Source organism: Petaurus breviceps, unplaced genomic scaffold (assembly GCF_028583685.1).
Source record: "Petaurus breviceps papuanus isolate PSGF00001 unplaced genomic scaffold, PetGlider_PUasm1.0 186, whole genome shotgun sequence".
Classification (NCBI taxonomy): Eukaryota; Metazoa; Chordata; class Mammalia; order Diprotodontia; family Petauridae; genus Petaurus; species Petaurus breviceps.
The window spans coordinates 53,191,053-53,203,877 of record NW_027185798.1 but is presented as its reverse complement, the minus strand read 5'-3'; the positions used below and the strand labels follow the sequence as shown (position 1 = coordinate 53,203,877).

The following is a 12,825-nucleotide window of genomic DNA, read 5'->3' as shown; positions in this document are numbered from 1 at the left end:
AGTGACCTAGAGGTGGAGGGTTTGTGTATTATACTTAGTAATTGCTGAAAAAGTGACTGATTGAGGTATCTTAAGTGTGTCCCATGAGTGGAACACTTTGACTATTGTACTTTGAGATGATTGTTCTTTGTTCTAAATATTGTGACCATTTTGGTGAAAACTATGTGGCCATTTTAATGATAAGCTGTTTGTGAATATAAGTTGTAATATTGTGAATGCTATACCTTGAAATTCTGTGGATGTTTTGCTTTGATTTCTCATGGAATAAATAGAGTGTTCACTATACTGTGTAATCAGAACCTTAAAAGCTGTTCACAGTAGCATTCTTCTGGAAAGTTTCTGTGCATGGCATTACAGGTAGATATGCCTCCCCAGGGTTACAGTGAGACCCAAAAGAATGTTCATGTGCTCTAACCCCATATTCACATCATTTCCAAGCAGAATCCAAGATGCTGGGCAATACTATAATTCTGGGGCTGAAGGAGCTGTTGGTAAAACTCATGGAAAGGGGTGATAATTGCTTGAGCATCACTGTGCCTTTTGTTTGTTTTCTATATCTTCTATGGAAGGAAATAAAAACTTCTCTTTACTTTGTTACCTTGTACATTATAGTCCAACTGTACTCTGAGATTTCCCAAAGGCATCTACAAGTGGGGATAAAACAATCTAAAGAAATAATAATTTTTTGGAGGTAACAATAAAATTGAGTTCCACATATCTAAGCCCAAATTTTGTATGTGTTAGGCTAAGGGTTTCATATGTATTGTGAAGACCATATAATAAGATGGCAGATTATATACTGATCTGATTTGTAAAATATGGGGAAAATGGGACAGAAGGCAAACAAAAGAACAAAAGAAATCTGATTCCATCTGAGTATTTCCTAGATAAAGTAAAATATGATGTTCCTTTTCTTTGTACAATAGATACTGTTCTTTCAATTCTTTTGAATTACTTATTATAAAGTACAAACCACCATGAAATCCAGACACTTTATCAAGCCTGACACCAATATATGGAATAAATGGTGTTTGAAAGAAGGGTGCCATTTAATGAGCTTCAGGAGAAACATGGGAGCCTTTATTAATGTAGAGTCTGAAGGACCTGAAATAGCTTACTGATCCTATTCTCCCAATGGTATAAACTCTTGCTACATTGGAACAATTACAATTTATTTCATTTTTATTCAGTGTTGGGATGAACATTAGGGAAAACAAATGAAAGTATAAAATCAAAGTAAAGATTTGTTTTGTGAATAATCACATCATTATTTCAATATAACTGCAGCATTTAAATAGAAGGGACGACATTTACTAGTGATCTGGATATGAGACTAGTCATATCATGTTACCTTCAGCAGAATTTGCTCAGAAGTAAGTCAAGAAATGTTTCTAACTAACTTAATGGAATGCAAAGAAAAGAATAGTTGCAACCATGGGAGAGTCAGTCAGTCAATAAACATTTATTACAGGATGACTATATGCTAGACTCTATTCTAAGTGGTGGTGATACATATATGAAAAAGAAAGGTCGTCCTTTCCCTCAAGAAGCTTAAAATTTAGTAATGGAAATAGCACATGAAAGGCAACTAAAATATGAGTGGGATACTAGAAACAGGGGCATGGTGAAATCAGAAAAATCCAAAAGGTATGCAGCCAGGTGGGAAATAAGGAGACGTCTGGTGTTGGCTCCCCTCCTTAAATGGAGGGTTTGGGAATTCATGACTCCTTTTAATCAGAGGGGCAGAAAGAAGGTGGTGTCTGAGTATGAAGGCTGATTTGATCTTGCAGGATGATGAAATTTCCCAATGATGAAGTACCTGGGCCATGATAGAGAAGGTAAAGGAGTCCCAAAATGGTGCTGCCTGGTGAGAAGTGAAGAAGAACCAGGAATTTCCTTTTGGAAATATTTTTGTGCACTCGTCTACTACTCTGATATACTAGAAGGAATTAGGAGTAAAACAACTGGGATGCATTTGTCTTTTTGCTTTGTGTAATGTACTTTATGCTCTCCCCCCCAAATAAATGGTTATTAATTGCCCACAGTAACATTACAATTGAGATAAAGTGTAAGGGGCATATCTGTAATGGCAATTGTATATTCTTTTCCATCTCTCAAGTGTTTTTTTTTCCTGTACCCTTGCTCTTTTATTTAAGTCCTTTAATATATTGATGTTAGCATGAATAAATATAAGATTGAGATAAAAGGAGAGAGAAAGACAGAGAGAGAGAGAGAGAGAAAAGGAAAATAGAAAAGAAGGGGAAAAAAGCAGTGTGGGGTCTTGGATAAAGAGCTGTCCTCAGAGATAGCTAGGGTTTCAAATCCAGTCTCTTACAAATACTTGAATTATGAAACAAGGTAAATCACTTATCTCAGTATCCCATTTCTGTGAAACTGCAGTTAAAAAGTAGATGATGATCTGCATTGACAGAAGGAGGTATCTCATGGGGAGTTCCTCTCCCTGGCAAAAATCATGGTTCTGGTTGATGATGATGATGATGATGATGATGATGATGATGATAATGGTGATGGTGATGATGAACTAATAAAATGAATTTATTCCTATCCAACATCTTCCCCACTATATAATTATTCCATGCCCACAAATTTCAAATCTATGCTCAATATGCAGAAAATAGTTACTCTACCCTGTAGATTTCAAAAGCAATTGTCCTTAGTAAGTTATTTTTAAAAAATCTCTTATGATAAATTAGACCTGTCAGGGAAAAATCCAACTTTTATCAAAAACAAAACCTGACTTCTGAAATATATTTCTTATATCTCTTCTATAGACAGAAATACAAAAGGTAACTATGATGCTAACTTTGTTGAGGAAAAAAAAACACTTTGATATTGAAAGAACCAAAGTATAATAATGATAATTGGCAATATTTATATATTGTTTTACATTTATAAAGAAGTTAACATATGTTATCTCAGTTTATCATCACTGTACCATTAGGTAGGTCCTATTATTATCCTAATTTATAAATGAGAAATATTAATTAACTTGTCCATGGTCACACAGCTAGTAAATTGTCTCCTGCAGGATTTGAACTGAGGTCTTCTTTACTCCGAAGCCAGCAACATAAACATTATACCATCTCACTGCCATCACTTTTCTTCTTCAGAAGACTACCAGCCTACAGGACTCTTCATATAGACTTAAAAAATGCCTTGGTATAAAAGCAAAAAAATAATTTGACTGAATTTTAGTGGAAGTCTGGGCTGATTTGGATTGTGGAAAATTCTAGAATGGTGGGTGAGATGGGGGTGGTGGTGGTGGTGAAATGAGTGGAGGTTGCTAATGCACATGGCAAAAATTTGCCAATAAACAAAAGCAAGTGTTCTGAACATTAGGATGGTTATTCTCTCTTCTGGAACTACTTCAAATTATCAGAATCCTAATGGTCAAGATGGAGATTCCTAAGTGGGTTTCTATAAATAAGCTTTCATAGTGTCTTCTGACATGATAGCCACAAAATAGCAACTGCTGTTCTTTCCTTGAGCACCCCTGTAGTCATCTAATGATGCAATCCTAGATAGTTTTTCTTTTCACATGTTTGGTATGTAAGGCTATTTTCCAGTTCTAACATAAAAAGTGGATATTAGGTGGGGTGGGGAGAGGAGGTGGATATGCTGAGGAATATCTGCATTATTTTCTCTCTGTTATCCTCAAGTATCATTTCCAAAAAAAGGGAATTCCAAAAGTTGTTGTGGATAAAAGATGAAATGATTGAGAAAAAAATTCAAGCTTATGAGTTATATTGATCTATTGAATAATACATTCCATTGGCTCAACAAACTGGGACGAGCCATCTGCAATTTTGGCACTGGACCCCAAATAGAGGGGTAGACAGATTTTTATTTTAAAAAAAATAATCAAATAAGCAATCAATTAAAAGAAAACAACCAAGATACTGAATTAGGCAATATGATTTCTAATTGGAAGGGTGATTAGGGATGTTACAAGTTAGGAAGAGGAAAATAAATAGGTGCAATTTCATGAAATCAGAAAAAAAATTGTTATCCCATTCCCCCAAATCTGTATTCAATATACAAAGGAACATGGGAATAATAACTAGTTAGTCAATATGGGGATAGTTTTCAGATAAGACATTTGGGTTGCTTGAGATGTATAATAGTGAGAAAACTCCTTGCATCAGTGTCAGATCTAACTGGATTCCTGGTTAGCATAACCTTGGTCCTTAGCTAAGGTTCTCTAAATAGCAGGTAGAGGTGGTCCAGATTTCCAGTCGGGCTAAGTTGAAACAATGCAATAATATTTTCTTCCAATTCTGCAACTGAATAAAGTTTTCTCACAAGACAGAAATTGGACTAGACCCATAATTGAATAGAAAGGGGACTAGACTAGATCCAGAATTGAGTCACAAGATGGAGTCAGTGTTGTTCACTCAATTCCCTCGACCACTTGCTGTTCTAATCCCCTCAATTCCCTCAAAGAGTACTATTAAATTTACAATGATTTAAACCATGAAGATGACTTTGGTTCACTATGAACATGTTTGATCGAAAGGCTCCATGAGAAATGAAAAGTGCTGAGACTCTAATTTGAAAATTTTGTTTCTCTTGGGCTAACAGGCACTACAGTTAATTTCAACTGTTGGCAGTAAACAACTCCAATGTGAGGGCTATTAAGAGGCAATCATTCTAAGTGGGCCTCATGGGTGACAGAGCTGGTGCTGCCAGGGACGGGTGAAAGAAACCGAAGAGCCACAAATATTGAGAAAATGCAATTCAGCCCCGTGGATTAATGAGACACACAAATATACTGCAAACTAGCCAGACTTAATGGTCTGTTTTACCTGGATGTGGTTTTATTAAGTACATGTTGTTAAATTTAAAAGCAATCTGTTAGATAGGACTGGTTCTGCCACTTGGACATGCCATGAATTTAAGAATAATAAGTGCAAATTCATAGAATATTTTTATTTGAAAATTATATTTCCCTAGACATTCCCATGACTGTGTATTAAGATTATATATTCAAAGTGTTCCTAAAGTCTTAGTGCAGGGTTAAGCTTTAATCACACGAAAACAGACATGCAATTTGATAAATGTAAGCTTCAATGGCATAATACATACATACATACATACATACATACATACATACACAGATTTTTTGTAAAATTTTAATGTCGGTTCAGAATACATTTAGGTATGAATGGCTATTAAAATTCAAATTTTTTTTATGATGAAGCTTATATTGGTGCAGATATATAAATGTAGGATTTTAATACTTATATATTGTATATTTAGAAATAGTGTCAAACAATTTTATGTATTGGGTAAGGTGTGTGTGTGTGTGTGTGTGTGTGTGTGTGTGTGTGTGTATGATGAGAGTGCTTGCGCTTTCTTCCCTTATTCCCACAATGATTCTTTAAACGGTTTTGTAGTTTCCAGGGAGAGCAGCATTGTGGCTGCTTCATGCCATTGCCTAAGGCTGCAAATGCTCTGAGTCTTCAAATGTTACCCTTCACAATATTTCAAACTCTCTTCCTGCTTTGTTTATCATCCTCAGCTGACTCACACTTTTGGGTTCAAGCACATGAATGGTTCACAGTAATTAGCAATCCCTCAAATTTTAAGTAACACATTGAATATGACTTCTGCTATATACCAATTTCATTTTGGGTTAAGTGCAGGCCTGCCTGCTGAGACTTTCTCCCAGGGTTGGAATGATCTGGGATCCAGAAACCTGATGCTTGATCTACTTTTTAAAAATTTAATTAAATTTTGTTTTTAATGCAGTAGTAATTTAAATTCATTTAGTCCAGCAAAGGAAAGCCAGTGAAGAAGATACTTATTATATCCTAGCTCTAATATTCAACTACACCCATTTGAGGAGATGAAGGCCATGTCTACACATGGATCCTGAGCCATTTTAATGAGATTTCATTCAGCTATAATCTTTCTCTCTGGAGCAGTCATCAAAGCCCCCAGATTTTCTCAGTCCCTGACAGTGCCCTACAATTGATAGACCTTATCATTTCAGTTCCAAGAAACAGTAGCAAAGGTGTTATAAGAGGTCTGCCACTAACAGTATACATACTATCATGCTCTTCATGGCAATACAGACATCTTCTAGAATATTGCACCAATATCTGTATGTTAGTAGACTGCCTCCCCACACTATTGTTGGTAATATTTTGAGTTCTCAGTTGATAACATCCCATTATCTTCTAGTAGTTTGAAATGGGGGCAATGGAGCACAATGCTCTTCTATTTATTGGCTCCAACCAGGAAAGCTTGCCCAAGAAAGTAATTGAGGAAGTTGAATTTTTTTTTGAGAGAGGAAGCAAGACAATTAAGGTTCATTGACTTTTCCGAGTTCACACAGCTAATAAGTGTCAAATATCTCAGGCTGGATTTGAACTCAGGCACTCCTGACTCCAGGGCTGTTGCTCTATTCACTTTGCCACCAAGCTGTCCCAGGAAGGTGTTTTCTATTGTGACTGGGATAGGACTACTTGAATCTAAATAGAAATGTCCTTTGCAATTTTCAACAGAAAAAAAAGATAGAACTGCAGATATGAGAAAGCTTTTGTTAAAATAACAATGCTTAGAAGTTTTAGTAAATGTCCAAGTCTGAACCATAAACTTAATGAGATTTTTCAGCTTAGTAAATATGAAAACATTCCTGATTCTTTTAAAGTGTCATTCAATGTTAATCTGTAAAACAGAATAGGTATATTGTCACAGCGCCAGCCCACACATCAGAGTTGAAGAAAGTACATAAAGCACGTAGATCACTTTCCTAATTCTTAAATTACCCAATGGAATTGGAGACAAACATACTATTCCTTTCTTGCTTAGTCTAGCCTTTATTGATTGGAAGTTCAACAAACATCACTAGGCAGCATTATTTATTATTCATGAGTTTATTGGTCTTATTCCTTATTATTCCATTGTCAGAAATAAAAGTTTATGCCCAAAGAGTAGACCAAGAACCAGACTTTAAATTGGAAGGTACTGTCACAGTCCAGGTAATGAGAGACACAGAAAGACATAAGCAAAGATAGAGTAACAAAGAGAAAAGATGATTGAATCAGTAAGCCAATTCAATACTGCAATGTAAAAATTGAATGCACAAGGCACCATGACAAAGGAGATTTTGGAGGAATATGGAGGATGTCATACTTGTGGTTCATAAATTTGAGTTGTCCTTATCTCCTTCATGCCTATAGGGCAACTATGAAATAAAGTATGTGGCCCAATTTGGGGGGAGAAATGAAGGTTGCATTGAATGCAACCAGATAATCAATAATGAAAACCAACTTGCTGTCTAAGATTTTTTTTCTTCTTTATTAATTTCTTTTTGATTAACATAAGAATCTTTGTAGGTGCAATAAGATAGGAGTGCATTTGTTGTAGCCAGGTGCCTGCCCATTGGTAATGTAAGCATCTTTGAAGTAAGGTAGAAATTGGGATTATTCAAAACACCAAAAAAGATATGCAGAGTAATTGAAGCAATTTTTTTACTTAATTTTTTGTCATCCAACTGTATCTTGTTTAATGCTTAAAAAATATAATGTGTCAATGCAGTTTGGTCCTTAGGTATTTTAAAATGCTTGTGTTTCTAGTGAATTAACCTTTCTTATTTCCCGTCTTTACCCTCCCATATTTTAGATGCCCAGACATACTTCCCAGTATAAATGTACCTTTTCTGCTCTGTGCAATCTGTAATTTTCTTTAGTTATTGTAGCTCTGGGTTAAAGACTGTACTCTGGCAAAACAATTCAGTTAGATTTTCTCTCTTCTCTGGGGGTGCCATCCATACATCCAATTCCCTACAAATTTCCAAAAGATATAGGAAGACTGGAAAAGGCTTGAGGTTTGCACTATTTATAAAGACTAATCAGACATTTAAAGCAAAGATAAACAGATTTTCCACAAGGGAATCTAAGGGGAAAAAGGAGATAGAATAATGTTGTAGTGTGTGAAGACTTCAACATTATAAGTTCTGCCTTCATGCTATTCATGCAAAATTTGAAGAAATATCTTGTTCCCAGAAAGCTGGACCCATGTTTTGTGACACTTTTACCTCTGCCCATCCTTTGGCTTTCCCATTTTCCCATGGCTTCCAGTTCCATGTATTTTCTGAAGAACTGGGTTTGTCTTTAAATCTCTCTTCATGCCCTGGCCATACTTTTTATTAAATATTGAATTATTTATATTTTCATGTTTTCAATTAAAAGCATTTCTTTTCTTTACTTTTAAAGATAGGCATATGTGTGTATATACAAATATATATGTGTGTGTATATATATATACATATACATTTTAAAAATAAAAAAAATACTTTATGTCCCATATTACCTCACACACTAAAAAAAGGAGGAAAAAAGAAAGAAAAAAACAGAAAATGACATTTAGAGCTCTTGTATCCTAACACAGTCAAGCAAAACAAATCCCCATATTTATCATATCCAAAAATTCATTTCTCATTCTGCATATTAATCCATCATTTCTGTCAGAGATAGACAGTGTTCTCCTTTATCAGTCATCTTGAATCATTTTCATCATTTGTTGATCAGAGTTCTTTCAGATTTATTCATTTTTATAATATTAGCATTATAGTATAACTTGTTTTACTGGTTTGGCTCACTTAACTTTGTATAGTTCATAGGAGTTTTCACTTCATATGAGCCATTCTCTGAAACAGACCCTTTCTTCATTTCTTACAAAACTCTATCTCATTATATTCATATACCATAATTTGTTTTGTAAGACACTTAACCTAATAGAAATTCTGAGACAAGTCATTATATCTATCTATTTCTCTATCTATCTATCTATCTATCTATCTATCTATCTATATATCTATCTATCTATCTAGCTATCTAGCTATGTATCCTATCTCTCTATCATCTATTAATGTATCTATATAGTGTTTACTGTGAGAATATTATCATAAAGACAATATTTACTGATTTTTTTTCCTTTTTAGGTGAAAGAATGCACATGCTAAAGAGCCTGTATTGAATATATTATTGGGAACTATGTAATTATCCACTTTTGTTTATTAGAATATAAAACATAATGTAATGTGCTTAGAAGTCTTAGCAAAAGTTGGTAAATCTATAAGTTTATAATGAGCCCTCAGAACAGCCTATGTACCTTCTTGGTTACCTTTCTAATGAATCCTTTTACTAAATATGAAAATGATGACTTCGTGTTATTTTTCTTTCCTTTGTTCCTTTTCAAATGAAAAAAGATACTTTTTTGTCATATAGAATTGTTTATCTTCTTCCAAACTTTTGGTAGTCTTCTCTGCTTTCCCAAATTGTCTTATATTTGCTTATTGTCTCTGACAGTAAAATGTGCTTTTTTGAGGCAGGGAATCATTTTTTCTTGGTATACTCAAAGTCTTACAATGGCAGATATTTGAGAAATATTTCTTTAGTTGAACTGATGAAATGAAATTACTTAATTTCCTTGGAGGATCATTGTTTTTCTGTCATGTGATCTATCATCTATCTATCTATCTATCTATCTATCTATCTATCTATCTATCTATCTATCTCTCTATCTATCTCTCTATCTATCTCTCTATCATCTATTATTATTATTATTATCTGTTATTCTATAGGTTCCTCTCCTGCTTCTCTAGCTTTTCTCTATACCACAATAACCTTTTTACCCTGAATAAAGATACATTTTGTTTTTTTATTTCATTTTTTTAAAGGAAGATTTATTTGACAAATTTCACTTAGTACAATACACCTAAAAGGAAATCACAATGAAATGAAAGATTTAAATCAAGGCCTCAGGACTGAATACAAACACCAAGATTAATTCCTAAAGTATTCATATTATATCTCATATTTCATTGCAAAATTGTTCCAATTAACTTTTTTTAACTTTTCATTTATTTATTTATTTTTTTAAAATTAATTTGTTTGTTTCCTTTTAGTTTACAGGATTCAATTCCACAGTTCCTTGAGTTTCACATTTTGTCCCCCTCCTTTTCTTCCCCCCCATGGCGGCATATAGTCAAGTATAGGATCTGTAAATACTTTCACTTTATACATTAGTCAGGTTATAAGGATAGATTGTACCAGCTGGAATGAAAAATGGTAAAGAGGACATAAAACCAAATAAGAGAAGGAAAAAGATCAGGTATTTTGCTTCCACCTGGATATAAACAGTTCTTTCTAGTTCTTTCTCTGGATGCACATATTTCTCTCCATCATGAGTCTTTTGGGATTGACTTATATCACTGCATTGCTGAGAAGAGTCCAGTCTATCAAAGTTGGTCATCACACACACGTTGTGTCTGTAATTGTGTACAAATTTCTCCTGGTTCTACTCTTCCCATTAACTTAAAAAGAAAAAAAAAACAAGCTTAAGTGTATGTGCCTTATGGAATAGTAAACTGAATGTACTAGAACAAATGCCAAATGTTTCATTTTTGAATCACAGACACAGCTCCTGTATTTGTTTTACCAAAAGCATATCTCCCAACATGCATCTCAGATAGTGTTCCATGTAATGTGTTATAACAGCAACATTTAACATAATTGAAACTGCTTTAATTTAAATTTGCTTACTGCTTAAATACATACAAGATAACTACCTTGAGAAAGCAGAAGTTGTTTAACGGTTATATTCTTTACTTAGTTATTACATTCTAGATGAATATTTTTCAGTTTTCCAAAATACGGAACCTAAAGTTTTTAAAATAATCATGATTTGACTTACTGTAAACATAAAACAGAAGCTAGTATCACAAAAGTGTTAAACTTCATTTTTGTTTCTTTTCTTTTCTTAAAAAAAAAAGTTGACCAAAAGTTAGTGATCAGGATTACATTCCTTATCCACCACTCATTTGAACATATGAGACAGCATCCCATTCTGTTCACTCCCATAGATGCATAGCTCCTAATAATACAGTAGCTTCTATTCATTGCTCCTTGACTCTTTATGCAATGTTTGATTGAAAACCAGTGGAGTTTTTCTGTAAAACATGTTCATATCTGCTCATGTTTTGACTACTCTAACCCCCTCTGTAATCCCCACTCAACTGCTGGCTAGCTGGACCACTGTAACTGGATGGGTTTGACAAGCCTATGATACATCCTAGCATGTGGCTATGATAAATGCTACTGTTTACTCCTTCTGTACAATTCAAGAAGAGTTTTACATATCTATGCTACATATTTGCTTTGTCTTTTCTCATAGCTGCCAGAGCACATTCATGAGTAGCCAATTCAACATCTGCTTCATCAGTCACTCGGCCATTAGGTCTAATTTCAATATGTACTTGAACGGAGTTGAATGGTGACAAAAAAAAGAAATATCATTTGTATTAATTCTGATAATCCTCTCATGTGCACACAATGGTCTGTTGTACTCTGGAAAGTGGACAAACCATCTCCATATCTATGACTAGACATTCCTGAAAAAAAGTGATTGAGGTCTCTTCCCAAACTATGTGACCCGCATTTATACCCACCATTACATCCATTATACTTATCAGATACTCCATACCCTCAACTCTTGGCACTCACCTCATTCTTTCAAACCCAGCTCCTTTACCAATGCTATTATAATCTCTGCCAGTCCTAGCCCAGTGATAAGGACCTGGCCATTGCATAGCCATTAGTTTTTAAGGAGAATCATAATGAGTTCAGAGTTTTGTCCATCTGCTGTTGAATGTTTCAATATACATGTGCCCTGTTCTTTCCTTGTGTTTCATTAGACTCTTTTCAGCTATTTCCTGTGAAGAAAACTACATGAAGGCCTACCCTGTACCTCTTCCCTGGAAGTCCATTGACAATGCTATCACATCAGGCACAATTTTATCCCTGAGAAAAACTGAACAATTTCTTTCTTCCTTCAGCCAAATGAAAATCCTCTAAGGCATACAGAAAAACCATCATTGGCAGTGTTAGGGCTGTTTGCACCAGTATCCCTCAACACCCAATCCATTTCAATGTTGTTTGACATGAATACTTCAACATATCTGTGTCCCATATTGTCTCTCTCTCTCTCTCTCTCTCTCTCTCTCTCTCTCTCTCTCTCTCTCTCTCTCTCTCTCTCTCTCTGTCTCTCTCTGATTTGACTTCATCTTCTTACCCAAGCTTAACAACTGCTTCTCCACTTGGTCTGCTTTCTTATGTATAGATGAAATGAATGCCTTTAGTCCCATTTGGCATCCTGAAAAGAAGCATTGGACTTTATTGGCTGAGCAAACCCAGGGCAAGCCCCAGACATTCACTACAAATCCTTCCCCACCTTCAGTACTCTGCATCGTCTTGTGGAAGCAATTTGACACTTGACTTTGGTGTGACTATGGAGAAATCTTAAATTTTCACTGGAATATAATTCCAAGGACCCTTGGAAAAATTTTGTTGGAAAGGCAAACACATGAAATAATGGGAAGAAAGAAGATGGGACATTGAAAAAAGGTAAAAGAAACTTAATTGTTCCAGGTAAGAATCCAATTCCTTTCTCCATCTAAGCCTATGTCAGACATTGTGTGTATAAAATATGGAACTGTTGAACAGTGTTTTAAAACATGCACTATATGAGCATGAGTAGCAAGTTTAAGCTTTACCTTCTGATTGGGATATATAACCATAAGGTAGTGCTGGCATCTTGCAGAGCTGGGAAATAAATTTCTTTTACACAGACGTTCATTTGGAACAGCAATGATGCTTTTAGCTTTTACTAATCTCAAGCTTTCAGGTATGATTAAGTAGTTTAGCTCCAGAACCAAATGAAAAATTGAATGACTTTACTTACTTGAATTTAATAACTTCTTAATTTAAGGAAAGATATTTATTTTCCTATAACGTA

The 12,825-nt window shown here is 34.6% G+C and overlaps 1 pseudogene; it reads right to left on the bottom strand.

Moving 5' to 3' along the window:
• Positions 1 to 10,945: 10,945 nt before the first annotated feature.
• On the bottom strand, positions 10,946 to 12,265 carry LOC138162191 (heterogeneous nuclear ribonucleoprotein H-like; annotated as a pseudogene).
• Positions 12,266 to 12,825: the final 560 nt, after the last annotated feature.